We start from the raw sequence: 17,816 nt of genomic DNA on the forward strand, positions 1-17,816 counted from the left end.
GTGACCCAGGCAGGAGACAGAGTGGTGGTCTGTACAGGAGGGTGTTGGCAGAGATGGAGAGAACAGAGGGAGTTTGAAGGCATAATCTATGGACTGCCCGATGTATTGCATGGAGAGGGTGAGGACGAGGAACAGGTCAGGAGGGGTTCCCAGGTGCCTGGGCTGTGCGAGCCGGGAAGGTGGAGCTACCGACTGACTAGGGCATTCTGGAGGGAAAGCAGGTCCTCCATGGCTGGCTTCCCCAAGAGTGACCCCAAGTGTTTGGTTCCTCATGCTCCTCTGAAACAGGACATGAACTTGGGACAGGACCCATCCATGGGAGATAGGAGTGTTTCAGAGGGTAATTGGGGGCAGGTCACTTGCATAAGTTCTACCTCTGCTCTCCCAGGCTGTTTGGAGCTTCGCGTCTGTGCCTGGGCTGAAATGTGGCCAGAAATGGTGCTTCCCCCTTTATCTTTCCCACACTTTTCCCCACAGTCATCTCAAGATCCTTGCTATTCTATGTCCAGTCCAAGCATGGATATCACTGGGGAGCAGGGCAGTCTCAGACCCACTCAGGACCTGATGAACTGGGATCTGCCCTGTAACCAGATCTCCAAGTGATTCCTGTGCCCCGGAAAGTGTGTAAAGCACTGCGGATAACTCCTTTTCCCTCAGCATTCAGCTCAGGGCCACCTCCTCCAGAGACCCCTCCCTGACCTCCCACCCACCGCCCAGCCTGCTGCAGGGACAGTTAGAGAGCCGGGCACAGCGCCTGCAGTGGGTGCACACGCCAACTCCACGAGCACTTCTAGTCAGTGAGTCTTCCTCTTCCACTGGCTCTGCGCTCTGCTGGGGTCCACTGAGTGTTCATCTTGGCATCTCCACGAGCAGCATCCTATCGGCTCCTCTCAGGGAGCGGATGCATCACCCTTGGGAATCCTCCCCGTGCCCTCGAGCCCCTTCCGGAGCTGCCCTTGGAGCCCCTGTTGTGGGAGCGCCTGAGGGGTGAGACCCTCTGATCCCCAGGGCCTTCAGGGATGGTCGAAACCTCATGGATGTCCAAATGGGCATGACTACTCCCTACTCTATTCCTTGGAAAAATAGGCTTCTCACTGGGTGTACTTCATCTGTGCCCAGCTGCCTTCTTTTCGGATTCCCCTGCAGAGATTGTACAAAGGTGTCCTTAAAGTAGCGCAGGCAATACACAGGTTATCAGAAGCGTTCTCAGTCTTCCTTAGTTCCTCTTCAACAGTCACACACACTCCTCATCTGAATGACAAACACCCCAGTGCCAGCCCCAGGGCTCCCTGCAGACTGCTGTGAGACCCCTCACCAAAACGCTGCGCCTCTCCCCCGACCCACATTCCACTGTCTCCACAGCCACAGACATCTGTGTAGAAAGCACATCACACTATGTCCCCAGCCACCCTGTCTCCCCTCCAGGTCTACACCCTTCCCTGGTGTCACTCCCCTGCACTACAGAGACATCTCTGCTGTGGGCCCTGCTCCCTGCCCACCTCCCCTCCCCCTCATCTTAGTCCCATTTCCACTGCCCCAGAAGCCACCTCTCAGGCCTCTGTACTTCCTGTTCTGTCTGCCTGGAACATTCTGCCCATGATCTCCCAGACTAACTCCTCTTACCTTTCATCTCAGCATAAATGTCCCCCACTGAGTGTTAGCCTGTCACCGCCCTTACCATCCCCCTATAGGAATCGTCTGTAGAGCACGTATTTCCCTCCTTCATCTCTTTTTCTTTATTATGTGACCTCGTCCCTTGCTAGAATGTAAGCTGCGGGTCCCCAGGCCTCGTTAGACCGTTTTGTCCATCACTGCATCTTAAACACCTGGAACAGCGCAGAAGACATCACAGAAGCTCCACATGTAACAAAACAATGGATGGGAAGGAAGGCAATGAAACCCTGGCACTTGAGATTCAGCAGAGTCAAGTGTGCTGGTCGCTCTCCAGATTCCTTCGGGTCCCCTCTCTGGCCGGCTCTGTGCCCAGGCTGACTCCTCTGCCTGCGCTGCCCGGGCCTCTGGGGGGCTCCCAGGCTCCAGCAGGAGGTGGGACGTCAGGAGGGCAGAGGGCGGGGGCAGTCTCCCCTGTGCCCCTGACAGCCCCTCATGGGCCCAGAGGACACCATTTCCCCTCCTCCCTCCAGCCCAGGGCTGGGAACAGCTTCCCTCTCGCTGGCCCCCGGGAGCCCCGCATCCCTGGCCCTTCCCTCCTCCCTGTCTCAGCTCCGGAAATGGCTGCATCTCAGTCTCTTCATCTGCACCATTGGGGTGAAGTGTTTGTACTGGGAATTTTGTCGGGTACATCAGGCACCTCTCCTTTTCTGTGTACAGGACTTAGGATTCTTTTGTGTACATCGCGGTGGATTGCATGATCTTTTTCTTTTATTTATTTTAAATAATTTTTCAAAATTGAATCTCTTAATTTTACATTTTCCTTAGGTACTGAAATAACAAAGTATTCTACATCTGTACTGTAGTTTGTGCGTGTCTGTGTGTGTGGGTGTGGGTGCATATGTGATTGCCACCAAGGGAAAACTGCATAAAATGCACTGCAAAACATTGAGAAATGTTTTGGCAAGAAACACTATCTTAAACAATACAACAAAGATTTAAAAAATTACAGAACAAAAAACAGAGTGCAAATTATCTAAAATTACCCTCTAAATTAATCTATAAATTTAGGAATAAATCAAAGCATTATGAAATGTGAACGGGAGTATGTTGAAGTCTCTTTTTTTTTCCTGCTTTTCCATTGGTTTTTACTAACAATCTAATTCATTCAGGCAAATATTGTCACTTCGCAGATTCCTAATAACGGCTCAGAGCACACAGAAACAGTCTTTATTGTTTTCTACATCTCTATGTCCTACTCTAATGATGGCTTAATGAATAGTGACCTTTCATTTAAATCTAAACTCAATCCTTATACTGTCTTATTCTAGAGGGTCCAAGGACAGAGAATGCAATTGATAAGCAATGTATTAAGTGAAACTTTATTTGAAAAAATATCTTACACATTAGAATGCTTTATCTACTTGAATAAGAATAATTAAGTAAGTAATAGGAGCTAAACTAAAAACAGAAAAAATCAAAATTCCTTTGAAAAGAGAACACCCGTGCAGATGTCCTGCTGTGGCTGGGGTGCTGAAGGCCCAGCTGCTGTGGATGCTGAGTCCAATCTGCAGGTGACCCCAGGCCCCTGAGGCCTCATGGCAGGGCCATCCTCCTTCCTGGGGGGGTCCTACCGGCCCAGGGGATCCCCCACACTTCTGGGCCTCTGGGGACCGTGGGAGGAGCAGCTGGAGGAAAATTGCCTCTTGGCAAAGGCTGGAACGAGGCCTCCAACATGGCCAGCCTTTGCCTGTTGTGCTCGTTTTGTCTTCTTAGCTCCTCGAGCTTTCTCTCCGCCAACACGGCTGCCCTCCAGCTTTCTTTGGCTCTTTGCATCTGGAAGAGGTTCTCCTTGTGATAGTAGGAAGTGCACGTCTTCACTTCTTGGGCCAGGTCTTCAGCCATCTTCTTGTAGAGGTTGCGAAGCTGGTACGTGGAGTTCATCTCCCAGCACACGTTGAGGAGCTTCTTCTTCAACTCGGAGCAGACCCTTTCCTCCTCAAAGAATTTTATGTAAAGTGGCGCAACTTCTTCATCATGTAGCTCATGCAGATTTTGAAGTTTGAGCTTCAGCTGCTGAATCTCACCTTCGAGCTTGGTGTTTTCGTGCTGCAAAGTTGCTTCCTCGGTTTGGAGGGAGAGGATTTCTCCTGGAAGCTCTTCCTCAATTTGCTTTTGTTGCTGCAACCATCTGGCTCTTTCCTGATGTTCCTCTTCATCAGTTGCTTTGGAGACTTTAACAGGCAGGCTCTTCAAAGCCTTTTCCAGAAGGTCGACAGTGTCCTGAAGTGCTGATGTGCTCAGGATTGTATTCATCGCTGCCAAGCACAAGGTTCGTAAGGGGAGAGGACTGGCCTCCACCCGAGGGCACTGAAGGGCTTCCACGGCTCGGTTCTCAGGTCCGGTATTCTCCCCACATTCTCCACTGACTTCAGCGTGGGCAGAACACCTTTCGCCTGGAGACTTCCCTCTCGTGAAAGTGTGTCCTGTCTTGACTATCAAAGCCACCACCACAGTACATACCAGGACCTCCCAGGGGAACGCAGGGAGACCTGGACCCTGGCTCAAGCTTTCCGAAATCACCAGCAGAGCACACCACAGGTGCCCCAGGATCAGCTGGAAAGCGGACGCGATGGCAGGCAGCAGGCCCTCCATGGCTGGGGAGAGCTCCGCAGCTGTGCCTCTGAGTGCCAGTGCCCTGTGGGCCACAACTGACCTCTCAGAACCCTGAGGAGTGTTCCATCTCCAAAGTAAACAGGTGGCTGGAACCAGGGTGTGTCAGTTGGTTGGGGGAGGGGAGGCCAGCCAGGGTCTAGGAAACAGACTCCTAAGTGAGCTCTGAAAGTGGAAGGGGTCTTACTTCTCAAGGCACTGGGGGAGGTGGACAGGGCTGATGGCAGCCTGGCTCTGCCAGTCGAGGCCCACCTGGCCCTACCATACCCCTCAGGGGGCAAAGCAAGGCCAGGCCATGTCCCTTTCTTGCACAAGAGCAAGTCAGGGCAGAGTGGTGGGGGCCGTCCCTGAGCCAGAACCGGTCTCCTGTGTTAAAGTTCCTTTCTGCACAGGCACACCTGGAACTGCCCGCAAACCTCCCAGGATCTTCCTAGTCTGAGGCTCCCTTTCTACTCGTGCTTGGTCACTGGGGCCCACGACTGAAGGGTGTCCCCAAGGGTATGAACTAAGAGACTAGGATTCCACTCCAAACAACTCAAGAGTCATTAATGGGAAGTGGCAGTCTTAACATTTTATGGATTTTGGTTCAGTCCAAGTGTTCCTGGGTATAAGTGGCTCTCTTGTGGTGACACAGTGATTAGGGCTCCTTTTCTCATGTGACCTTGCCATTTTCACCACAAGCCTCCCAAGGTGGCCCTGAGGAGGGTCCTGTCTGCCACATGGTCTTCAGAAGTGGGCCTCTGGGGAGGGCCCGGGTCCTCTTCTGGCTCTCTTGCCATCTTTTATTTCATCACACCGCCTCACCGGGCTGGGCTCAGACCCTCTAGTCCATCCCTGGGATTCTGCTGTGAGGGGCTGCTCCGTACTCTCATTAGTCAAAGGGAAGTGAGAGAATTGTCATCTGAGTCCTATTTAAAGGTGTTGAGGGTATCAGGGCTCAAGAGCTCCATGGGACACAGAGTGGGCTTGGGGACAGTGGCCCTTCCCAGGGGATGTCAGACTCCTTTCAGGGCAACAGGAGCCAACTCTGCTACTGCAAGTGGTTGGTCTTTATAAAGGATCAAAAATGGGTCAAAGAAATGATAATATTCTCCCAAAGGCCGTGCCAGTCCCAAAGAGAGTGAAATGGACTTAAAACAGTTCTTATAAAGAGGTCCAGGATATGTTATGACGTCAAACAGGAAGATGCAAAATAACATGTAGACATAGGATTACAGAAAAAATTCTGGAGGCATAGCCCATCCACAATCCCCTATACTGGGAATATGGAAAAAGGGATGTTTATGTTTTTAGGGGGTGACAAGGTGGCACTTTGGAGGAATATCAGAAAGCTGCATTCCTTTCCTATCCCTGCTGTAGCAAATTACACTCACGCATAGCTTAATGGCAGGGGTACATACATCATTAGGGGATTTCATTTTTGTGCAAAAATCTCAGAGTGCACTTACACAAACCTGGATGGTATCGCCCACTACACCTAAGCTCTATGGTACAGCCTATCGCTCCTGGGCTCAAACTTGCACAGCACGTTACTGCACTGAATACTGGAAGGAATCATAACATAATCATTAAGTATTTGCACATCTAAACATATAAAAGATAAAAAATGGTGCACCTGTGTAGGGCACTGACCATGGATGGAGCTCACAGGACCGGAAGTTGCTCTGGGTGAGTCAGTGAGTGAGTGGCTAGTGGCTGTAAAGGCTAGGACATTACTGGACACCACTGTAGACCTTATGAACTCTGTACACTTAGGCTACACTCAATTTATAAAAAATTTTTGTTTCTTCAATAATAAATTAACCTTAGTGTACCATAACATTTTTACTTTATAAACTTAAATTTCTTTAACTTTTTGCCTCTTTTGTAATAACCCTTAAAACACAAATACATTGGAGGGGTGTAAAAAATATTTTCTTTCTTTAGATCCTTATTTTTAAAGATTTTATTTTTTTTTCCTTTTTCTCCCCAAAGCCCCCCGTTACATAGTTGTATATTCTTCGTTGTGGGTCCACCTGGCTGTGGCATGTGGGACGCTGCCTCAGCATGGTTTGATGAGCAGTGCCATGGATTCGAACCAATGAAACACTGGGCCGCCTGCAGCGGAGCGCACAAACTTAACCACTCGGTCACGGGGCCAGCCCCTTTAGATCCTTATTTTATAAGGTTTCTTTTACTTAAAAAAATTTTTATTACAAGGTTTAAAAAACTTTTTTATTAAAACTTAAGAAACAGGGGCCGGGGCTGATGACGCAGCAGTTAAGTTCTCACATTCCACTTCAGGGGCCTGGGGTTCCCCAGTTCGGATCCCGGGTGCAGACATACACACTGCTTGTCAGATTGTGCTGTGGCAGGCGTCCCAGAAATACAGTAAAGGAAGACGTACAAAGATGTTAGCTCAGGGCTAATCTTCCTCTAAAAAAGAAAAATTAAGACACAAACACACTCATTAGCCTAGGCCCACACAGGGTCAGGATCATCAATATCACTGTCGTCCATCTCCACATCTTGTCCCACTGGAAGGTCTTCAGGGGCAATAACACGCATGGAGCTGTCATCTCCTGTGATAATAAGGCCTTCTTCTGGAACACCTCGTGAATGATCTGTCTGAGGCTCTTCTTGAGAAGGTGTCACCCTTTTCGGAAATATGTCCATGATGCTTTGCTTGATTTGTTTTTTTTTTTCACATCGTGGAATTGCATGTAAGCAGATACTCCACCATAAACATTTCTCTCTATTAATAAAAACCTTTCAGTGTTGGGGCCCATGTTATCAAATTTTTAAGGAGCCTATTGAGGTCTGCAAAAGTGTCTGCGAAACCCTACCCTGCAAATTTTCTTGGAGGTTCTTCTTTTTCTTCTCTCGTAGTGTAGAGAAAAGGTTCTCTTGCTTCTTCTTCAGCCATGCATTCCTGTTTCAGGTCCAAGAACTCCTCATTCATCAATCCCTCAGGAACCACCTCTAGGAGCTCCTCAATGTCATCCTCATCCACACCCAGGTTAAAGTTGTTTGCCATCTCCACCTCAGCCTCGTTGATTTTTGCAACCTCCTAATACTTGGCAATCCCTTGAAATTACGACTGAATGTCTTCAGCTTCTTCTTTCAGATGCCAATCATACACTCCTTGGTGACATTACTCCAAGCCCAAACAAGGTTCCTGATGCAGCCATAGAATTACATAGTGGTAATTCTCCCAGAATTGCATCAGTGTCTTCACAGCATCTTCCTTAGTTGCAGTAATAGCCTGGGCAAAGGTCTTTGTCAGATTGTAGGCCTTATAACTCCCCGATCCATTGTTTGAGTCAAAGAGGTGGTGTTTGGAGGGAGAAACACTGCTTTAATATCAGGATAAAGATCACCAAGAAAAGGAGGATGTCCAGGAACATTATCAGCAATAAGCAAAATCTTGAAAGGGATGTTATTCTCCAAATGGTACTTCTCCATTTTACTCTCATAGTAATTGAAGAGGGCCTCTTAGAAGAGCAGCTGGGTCATCCATGACTTCTCATTGCTCCTGTAGTACACTGGCAATGTGTCCTTATTAATATGCTAGAAGGCCCTGGGGTTCTCACTGTGCCAGATCACAAAGGGTTTCAATTTGTAGCCTGCAATAAGCAAGACTGTTATCCTGTCCTTAAAAGCTTTGAAACCTGGCAAACTTGGCCTCCTTATGGGCGAAAGTCCTTTCAGGCATTTGTTTCCAGAATAGGGCGTTTTCATCCATATTGAATATCTGCTCTGACAAGTGATTTTCCTCCTCAATCAGCTCATCTAGTGTTTCCAAAATTTCCTCAGCTGCCTTCACATCAGCGCTCACACACTCACCGCTCACTTTCACATTATGTGATGAATAAGGATTCTTGAATTGTTTAAGCCGCTCAGAGCTGGCAGTAAATTCAACATTGTAGTCAGTCCAGTCTTTTCTTTCTACATCAAAAACAAACTTTTTGCTTTGGCTGTGATGGTCATGGTGCTGTCAGAGACTTGCTTCTCTGTCTGGTCTTTAATCCAGGGCATCAGAAGTTTCTCCGTGTCTGATGTGGGCCCTTCTCAAAGTTGTTTTAGTCTCTTTGCCTTCATGATGCAGACGCTTCAACAGCTTCTCTCACTTTGTTCTTGTTCTTCACATAGCTGTGGAGGAAAGGGACATGCCTGACTGGTGAGCAACGACCTTGACTGATTTTCAGTCTTTGTAGTACTTAGTCACTGAATTTTGTTTCCAGGCTAGTCACTCAATGTGGCTTCTTACTCGCAACATTAGCAGTGGATTTTGTATGCTTAGGGGCCATGATGAACAAAACAACACTAGATTAAAGTATAGTATAGCAAATATGTAAACCAGTAACATAGTCATTTATTATCATTATGAAATATAGTGTATTGTACATAACTCTATGTGCTATACTCTTAGACGATTGGCAGTGCAGTAGGTTTGGTTACAGCAGCATCACAACAAACATGTGAGTAATGCAATGCACAATGATGTCACAATGATGTCACAATGGCTGCAACATCACTAAGTGATAGGAGTTTTTGAACTCCATTATCATCTTATGGGACCACCTTCTTTATTTACTTTTTTTATTGCAGTCACATTGGTTAATAACATTATATAAATTTCAGGGGTATATCATTATATTTCGATTTTTGTGTAGTTTACATCATGTTCACCACCCAAAGATCGATTACAATCCATCACCACACACATGTGCCTAGTCACCCCTTTTGCCCTCCTGCCTCCTCCCATTCCCTCTAGTAACCACCAATCCGATCTGTTTCTGTGCTTTTGTTTGTCGTTGTTTTTATCTTCTACTTATGAATGAGATCATACGGTATTTGACCTTCTCCCTCTGACTTATTTCACTTAGCATAATACCCTCAAGGTCCATCCATGCTGTCACAAATGGCTGGATTTCCTCATTTCTTATGGCTGAGTAATATTCCATTGTGTATATATACCACATCTTCTTTATCCATTCGTCCCTTGATGGGCACCTAGGTTGCTTCCAAGTCTTGGCTATTGTAAATAATGCTGTAATGAACATAGGGGTGCACGCATCTTTATAAATTCGTGTTTTCATCTTCTTTGGATAAATACCCAGCAGTGGACTAGCTGGATCTTAGGTAGTTCTATTCTTAATTTTTTGAGGAGTCTCCATACTGTTTTCCATAGTGGCTGCACCGATTTGCACTCCCACCAGCAGTGTATGAGAATTCCCTTCTCCAAATCATCTCCAACACTTGTTTCCTGTCCTGTTAATTATAGACGTCCTGACATTGTAGTTTTGATTTGCATTTCCCTGATAGTTAATTATGTGTAGCATCTTTTCATATGCCTGTTGGCCATCTATATATCTTCTTTGGAGAAATGTCTGTTGAGATCTTTTGCTCATTTTTTAATTGGGTTGGTAGGTTTTTTTGTTCTTGAAATGTGTGAATTCTTTGTATATTTTAGATATTAACCCCTTATCAGATATATGATTTGCAAACATCTTCTCCCAATTGTTAGGTTGTCTTTTCATTTTCTTGATAGAACAAAAAGAAGGATAGACAATTTGGCTCAGAAAATGGGTAGGAACCTGGGGAAGGCAGAGGTTAGAACTCCAGCTAAAGAGATGATCTTTAAGTAACCAGTGCAGTGTGTTGCTACATCCTTGCCTTGACACTGGGCACCACTCATGAAGCCCTCACCACCACCACCCTTCTACCCCCTCACCACTCCTACCATCAGAAAGAATTCTAAATCATTTCTTTCTTTGCCTCATTAGTTAAAGACTCAGTGGGCCTGGGGAAGCATCTGATTGGCAGGGTTCATTCTATGGCTCTGAGAAAGCAAGTATCTGGAATTTTTGGTTTTGGGTGCAGTAGATGTGACCCTACCTTTCACCAAGACACAAGGGCCAACTGCCCAAACATAGGGTTCAGATAGTGGGCTGCACCCACCCAAGAATACAACCCCTAATACATACAGTACAAAGTGTTTTTTTCTAGAAATTGGCTTTGTTTGACAACATTATTCAAAGAAAATATGCAGCGGATATGAGTTTCAAGAAAGACTTGAAATAAGGGGAGAGAAATCTAGAACATGCAAGTAAGATTATTTAATGGCCAAGTGTACGGCCGTACTTGGCAATAGTTACACAAAGAAGGAGATAACACAAAATGGTTCTGGAGACGTCTCATCTTCCCAGAAGTTGCCATTTATATGCACAGCTGTGGATAATTCCATTTAAGTGGAATGAAGATTCTGCAATGTTCAAGAACTGTGATTGCCATTCTCAAGGGTGTTTTTCCCCACCAATCTCTCCTACTCACTAGTCTCACTGTTATAGAGACTCTGCCTATGGGACTTCCTACTCATCACATGCAGATAATTGGTTCAATACAAACACAATAGGTTCGTGATCTTTTACTTCAACTTTCTACAATGCAAAGGAAAAGATAAGGTCGTTTTTAGTGCCTTCATTCAGTAGGCTGGGACCTGAGGCCTGTGCTGTCAATTACTTCTACTTCGTTCTTTCTCCAAAATGCCACCTTCTCTGTGAAATCTTGCTTCATTTTCTCAGACTGAGTCCATTTCTCCCTCTGACTTCCAGTAATTTGCAAATAAATTTGCTTATTAACAACTCCTATTCTGTTGTTGATATTCCTGATTCTCATATCAGATTGTGAACTGTCAGAGCAAAAATGTCTTCTTTAGGCAGGGTTTGAGACACCCTATTACTGGTTTCCTCATTTTCTTGTACGCTAGGACATTGTTTCTATAGCTGACTCCCCACCAGGCTGTATGCTTCCAGCGGGTAGAGAGCATTTGTTTTATTTCCGACTTTGTCCATGGTACTGAAATTTGAAAGAGCCAATAGGGTGGGATCATTGGTTTGTTTTCAGTGGACTTGTCATAAACAAGATCTATGCTAAATTCCATTTATTTGGTAAAATTATCATACTTTTAAAGTTCCAATGAAACTCATGTGTGTGTGTGTGTGTGTGTGTTTCTGTTTTTTGGAAGTTAATCCTAACACGCCAGATGAAAAAGAGTTAGCATTACATCACTTACTCTTTGAAGATGGGAAAACATAAATTTGAGGTTTGAATATAAGCCTTTGATATAAGAATGCATATCATCTTCATCTGTTACTGCTCTCCTGACAAAGATCTGCATAAGTGAGAGCTAACTGAATACCACCATGTGCCTTTTTGAATTCATTTTGAATACTCTTGGCAAATGAGGCATGTTGCAAAATCCATTACCCTTTTAAATCAGCATATGCCAGAGCTAAGACACTGAACTAGGAGTCAGAAGACCTGACTTCTTAATTTTTTTATTTGATAAATATTTGCTGAGGTATTATGCTAGCTACAAGTTTTAAAACAATCATATATTTGCTGTGTACTGTTGGCAAGTCATTCAACTACTCTGAGACTAGGTTGCCACATTTGTAGAACGGATATAGAGTATGTCCTGCCTTGTCTCATAGCATAGTTAGTGAGATTCAAATGAGACACTCTGTATATTAAAGTGATTTATATATGGCAAAGCATTTAAATAAATATAAAGTTATTGTATTTATTATGTTAGTTATAACACATATATAATATAGCTATAAATTATATTAGCACAATAAAGTTATATTTATTAACTAGCACTAAGGTTATCTCTCAAAGCCAATTCCTTACTCCCATAATTTCATAATTACAAAAATATTATAATAAATTATAACAATATCATACATTTGAATTGCCTTTAACCATTTTCAGAGTACTTTCAAATAATTCATCTTTCAACAACAAAGAAGGTGGTTTCACACATTTTCATCCACACAGTTTTAGGGTTCTACTTTTCTACATGATAATTTCTAAACCTAGAGCTAAACTGGCTTTTAAATGGTACTTGGAGAAGGAAGGAATTTTGATTCAGTTTACTGTATTTCTACCTCACTTTCTCGAAGGATCACAATAGTGATGCATGACACCTGAGAAACATAAGGAGCTGTCAGATCAGTTTTATTTCTGGTTCTTGCAAAATGCCTGATGACAATGGAAGTCTACAGCAGTGGGTCTCAATATTTTTGGTCCTAGGACTGCTTTATACTCTTAAAAATTATTGAGGACCCCCATGAGATTTTATGTCTGTAGGTTACATCTATTACTCTTTTTTGTATACAAAGTTAAAATGGAGAAATTTCAAAAATGTTTATTATTTCATTTAAAAATAAGAAACCCATTATGTTTTAACATAAATATTACTTTTATGAAAAATAACCATACTTCCCCAAACAGAAAATATTAGGGAGAAGAATGACATTGTTTTACATTTTTGCAAATCTCTAATATTTGGTTTGACAGAAGACGATGAAATTCTCTAATCTTCTGTATTCTATCTGTTATCATACATTGTTTGGGTCAAGGTATACAAGGAAAATTTAGTCTTACATAGACATATAGACAGAAAAGGGAGCATCTTGCCAACCCCTGAAAGAGTTTTGAGGACCCCTAGAAATCCATCAATCACACTTAGAAAATGGGTTGTCTACAATGCAGGGGGTTTAAATTCAGAAGCTTTGAAGTCAGACAGACTTCCTTTCTGGGTTCAAACGGGTTTAATATGTTTGGGTTGTGTGTCCTTGGGTAATTACTTAAACAATAAGCCATAGCTTCTTCCTCTGTGAAAAGAGTATAATAACTCCAGCTTCATGGGGTTGTGGTAAAGATCAAATTGCTTGAAGTTTAGAGTGCTTGGCACAGGTCCTGGGACATAGTAAGTGTACACGAAATAGTGGCTGGCTCTGATGTATCACAGACTGTTTCCCGTACGCCTCTCAAAATAGAAGGCCTACAAGAGCCATCCCAACTCACCTGACATAAGGCCAGTCTTAGAGGGAAGGTCCTGAAATTGAAACCAGTAGGATCTAATTTTAAAATTGGCTATCCTATTTTCACTTATACAGGATTTATTCCCAGTCAGTACTCCCATACAGTTATGGGTGTTTATAACACGATAGCCCAAACTTAAAGCTGTGGTAGATTTGAACAGAATCGTTTAATAATCTTCACATAAAAAAATTCCCTGTATTGTTCTCAATGAGAAACAGACCAAACTAATATGCTGAGACAATAGTCGATTACTGTATATTTAATTTTATAAGGTGATAGTAGATATACTGAATATACTAAAAACATTTTCTGAAAGCCTAGAAAGTAGGAAAGGAGGTTTTTAAAATTTGCTTTTATTTTTGTTTATACATTAATTTTAATTACACTCACTAAGCAACCATTCAGTATAAAGATTTGGATTCTATGCAGAATCCAGAATGAATAGCATTTCTGCCTAATATGTGCATTTTTGGTTTGTTTCTACTTGCTAATAGCTTCATTTATCAAAAAATCAATTTCAGGCTTGCCATATGTCTAGTATGTATTTTTTAAATGTAAAGACATTTACTTCTGAACTTTGCATCTTTTCTACTATCCAAGAGAGAACACCAATAATCACCAAGGGTCTGAAGCTAGCAATAAAGCCTAGGAATAACTAAACAAGTTCTTTTGTACATGATTTGATATATGAAACTATCACAGAAATGTCAGTGGGACAGCCCCTTCTTAGACTGGCAGATTTTGTAAACTGACCTCACTTAACTCAGCTTCTTGCCTGGTTTTCCTGGACTCAGAATATTCAGTCCAACCTAATTCTTCTTCATGGTCATTTAATGGTTTTAATTTCTCAATTTATAGGTCAAAAGGAAGCCCTAATAATAATAATAGCATTAACTTGCTCACATTTATTACATACTTACTTTGTGCCTTACAGAGTTCTAAATATCTTACATGTACTTAATCATTTAATCTTCAAAATAACCCTATATTATTATTCTCATTTTATGGATGACAGAACTGACCCAGAGAGCATAAGTCAATAATGCTCATGTCAGAAAAATAGAATGCTCTGTAAATATTTAAATCAAAGGATACCGAAGAATTGGTTTTACAGATAATGGAAGACGTCAAAAGGGGCAGTGAGTTAAACTAGGGTTCAGCAATAGCAAGAAATTGTTATGACTCTTAATTTGGAGGGGTGATGGAGGGAGGCAAGATTTCCAGAGCTCAGGGAACTACCTCACTGAGAGGACCCTGAACCAGCATAGGCCAGTCTGGTGAGAGCTGGAACCACCAAAGAGATACATATGGATCCTCGATTCACAATGGGATTACATCCCAATAAACCCATCGTTAAGTTCAAAGTATCGTAAGTCGAAAATGCACTTAATACACCTAACCTACTGAACATCATAGTTTAGCCTAGCCTAGCTTAAACATGCTCAGCACACTTACATTAGCCTATGGTTGGGCAAAGCCATCTAACACAAAGCCTATTTTATAATGAAATGTTGAATATCTCATGTAATTTATTGAATATTGTACTGAAAGTGAAAAATAGAACGGTTGTCTGGGTGCAGGATGGTTGCACGTGGATTGGTTGTTCACTCTCGTGATCGCGGGGCTGCCTGGGAGCTGTGGCTCGCTGCCACTGCCCAGCATCATGAGAGAGTATCATACGGCAAATCGCTAGCTTGGGAAAAGATCAAAATTCAAAATTTGAAGTACGATTTCTACTGAATGCATATCACTTTCACATGATCATGAAGTCAAAAAATGGTAAATCAGGGATGTGCCCTGTGGCCGAGTGGTTAAGTTTGCGTGCTCTGCTGCAGCGGCCCAGGGTTTCGCCGGTTCGAATCCGGGGCACGGATATGGCACCACTCATCAGGCCACGCTGAGGCGACATCCCACATTAGAGGGACCTGCAACTAAGAATATACAACCATGTACTGGGGGCCTTTGGGGAGAAAAAGGAAAAAGTAAAATGAAATCTTCTTCTAAAAGATGGTAAATCAAACCATTGTAAGTCATGGACCATCTGTATAGCCCAAGGAGATGCCACCCAAGGGGAGGAGGAGAAGGAGAAAGCAAATAGCCTGGCATCTCCCTTTGTCTAATCCCCCAATCCCCAACCTATGCCTCTCATTGGCCAAATCCATTCTGAAGCCAGCTGATCTGAGAGCATGGGACATGGCAGGGATAGTCAGTTTCTGATGTGTGAGTTTCTCTGTCCATGTATGTCTTAGGGTAATTTCAGGGAAACATGTGCTTACCACTATAGAAGGGGAAGAAAGGTAAGAAATGAGGAAGGGTCTGGGGACTTTAAGCCATTTTCAGTGTCAGAGTATGCCTTTGGGCACGTTCAAGGTGAGGGGAGCAAACGATCCAAGAAATCTCTTCTTTTGCGCTCTTGGTTGACAAAGTGTAGCTTTTTCTCTATGTAGCCCTTGCTTTCAAAGGAATCCTTGTAAAGAAATAGTTCACATTAGACTAGATTCCTTTTTCGATTCACAGAACTCTTTCCCCCAAACTATTCCAATTGAAAGTGTCAATATTAGCAGAAAATGTGGAGATACTATCCTTTAACACGTTAATGCATCTCTTACGAACCTAAGAGGTTATGGGATGGGGCAGGAAAAAAGACAGTTGATGGCATTTAGGTATGAAGTGGAGGATTAAGTAAAGCAGACTGAACATCACTGTCGTGGGCTGAATTGTTTCCCCTCAAAATTCATATGTTGAAATCTCAATGCCTAGAACCTCAGGATAGAACCATATTTGGAGAGAAGGTCTTTAAAAAGGTAAGTTAAAGTGAAGCTGTTAGAGTGGGCACTAATGCAATCTGCCTGGTGTCCTCGTAAGAAGAAGAGACCCCAGGCCAGTGTGTACAGACAGTCAAACATCTATGAAGGGGCAGCAAGAGGGTGGCATCTGCAAGCCTAGGAGAGAGGACACGGGAGAAAACAACCCTGCTGGTACCTTGGTCTTTGACTTCCAGCCTCCAGACCCGTGAGAAATTACATTTCTGTTGTCAACACCACCTAGCCTGCGCTAGTAAGCTAATCAACTGACAAAGAAGTGACATCTGGAGACTCAGTGTGTGAGGCACCACTGATGACTGGAGATGCTAATAATGATATCCTTTATCATATAAAACAATATGGCTGCCAGGACCACAAAGCTGTTCCAGTTGGAATGAAAAGCTAGAGTTAGACATGCACTGTAAAAGCATAAATAAACTTGTTTTCTCTCCTTCATGGCTGCCCATTTAATTCAATATGCATTGTACTGTGCATGTATTAGGCAGATAGTTCTCTTACAGGTTCTCATCTATGAACACCTTGTCACTGAATGACATCTCTATCACAATGGTGACATCACAGCAACTTCCTCTTTGAATGATTGCTTATGGTTCCCTTATTGGTGGAAATAAAATTATCCCAGAATGTCAATATACATAAAGAAGGAAAATAATTCTGGTCCTCCTCAAAGTAGATTTAAAAACCACTCTTTTGTCATGGAAATTGTTCCAATCTACACTATGAATTGAATGTTTCTCTCTTATTTATGTCTCACAAATGTGCTTTAGCAACATGTTAGACTTTTGGTGTCCAGAAATGGATCTTTCAAAACTTTCTAAATAAAAAGAAATGAATAGCCAAGATAGAAGAATACCAGTTTCCTTGGTTCACATACAAGGCCCACACTGAATATTCTTAGAAACATCACTTTGATCCAAAATAGAAAAATAGACTTGGTGTTAAGAACTACATTTTTAATTTTATATGAGATCTACCACTTTACCTGTTTACTTGAGTGTCAACAACCTAGAATAATGCAACAGTTTAGGAATTATTAAGTAATGTCCTGAGAATAAGTGATTCCAACAGCCATACATATTAAGGCTGACTCAAGAGCAGCAAAACTGACATTGCTGTCTGGCAATTAGGATATCTGGCAATGGGTCTTATGTACAATTTTATCTTAAATTCCCATCCTCAATTCATTCCAATTGTACACGTTCTAAAACATATTGTCTACAAGGAAACTTGAAGTTTTCTCCTCGAAGTTTTACAAAAGAACAGTTAATATTAAAAAATAAAAATAAGTAGAAAATCATTAGAAGCAAGCTGGGAAGGTATATCAATGTGGGCAAGTATGACTACACGATAAAGAGCTCTTTTTGATGATTATGTAGTGAGCGTTGATAAGTAGTTTTTTTCATGGAACTAAAAAATTTAACTCAGAGGAACATTTATTGCCGAATTCTTGAAACTAAACTTTAGCATCTGGCAATATTTTTTTAAACCACACTACTAGATTTTTACATTACATTTAACTTTCTTAAATTCAAATGTCATGAACTGGATAGATCTTTTTTTTAAAACCTAAAATACAGAGAAACGTGAAGCTATATGTTGGAAAGAACTTTGGGCTATAAATGAGAAAAAGTGGACTCTGGTATGCTCCCTTTGACAAGTCGCCCTCTTTGGGTCTCAGTGCTCTCATAAAAATTTGTGCATTCTATCACGAGTGTTGCATTATTCCTAAAATTCTGGGTTTCCAACCATTTCACAACTTTACAAATTCTTCTAGCAAAGGCATAAGGTATCGATAAAATAAAATTTGCAATTTGTTAAAATCAAATGAAAAAG

The sequence above is a fragment of the Equus caballus genome, chromosome 12 (genome assembly GCF_041296265.1).
Source record: "Equus caballus isolate H_3958 breed thoroughbred chromosome 12, TB-T2T, whole genome shotgun sequence".
Taxonomy (NCBI): Eukaryota; Metazoa; Chordata; class Mammalia; order Perissodactyla; family Equidae; genus Equus; species Equus caballus.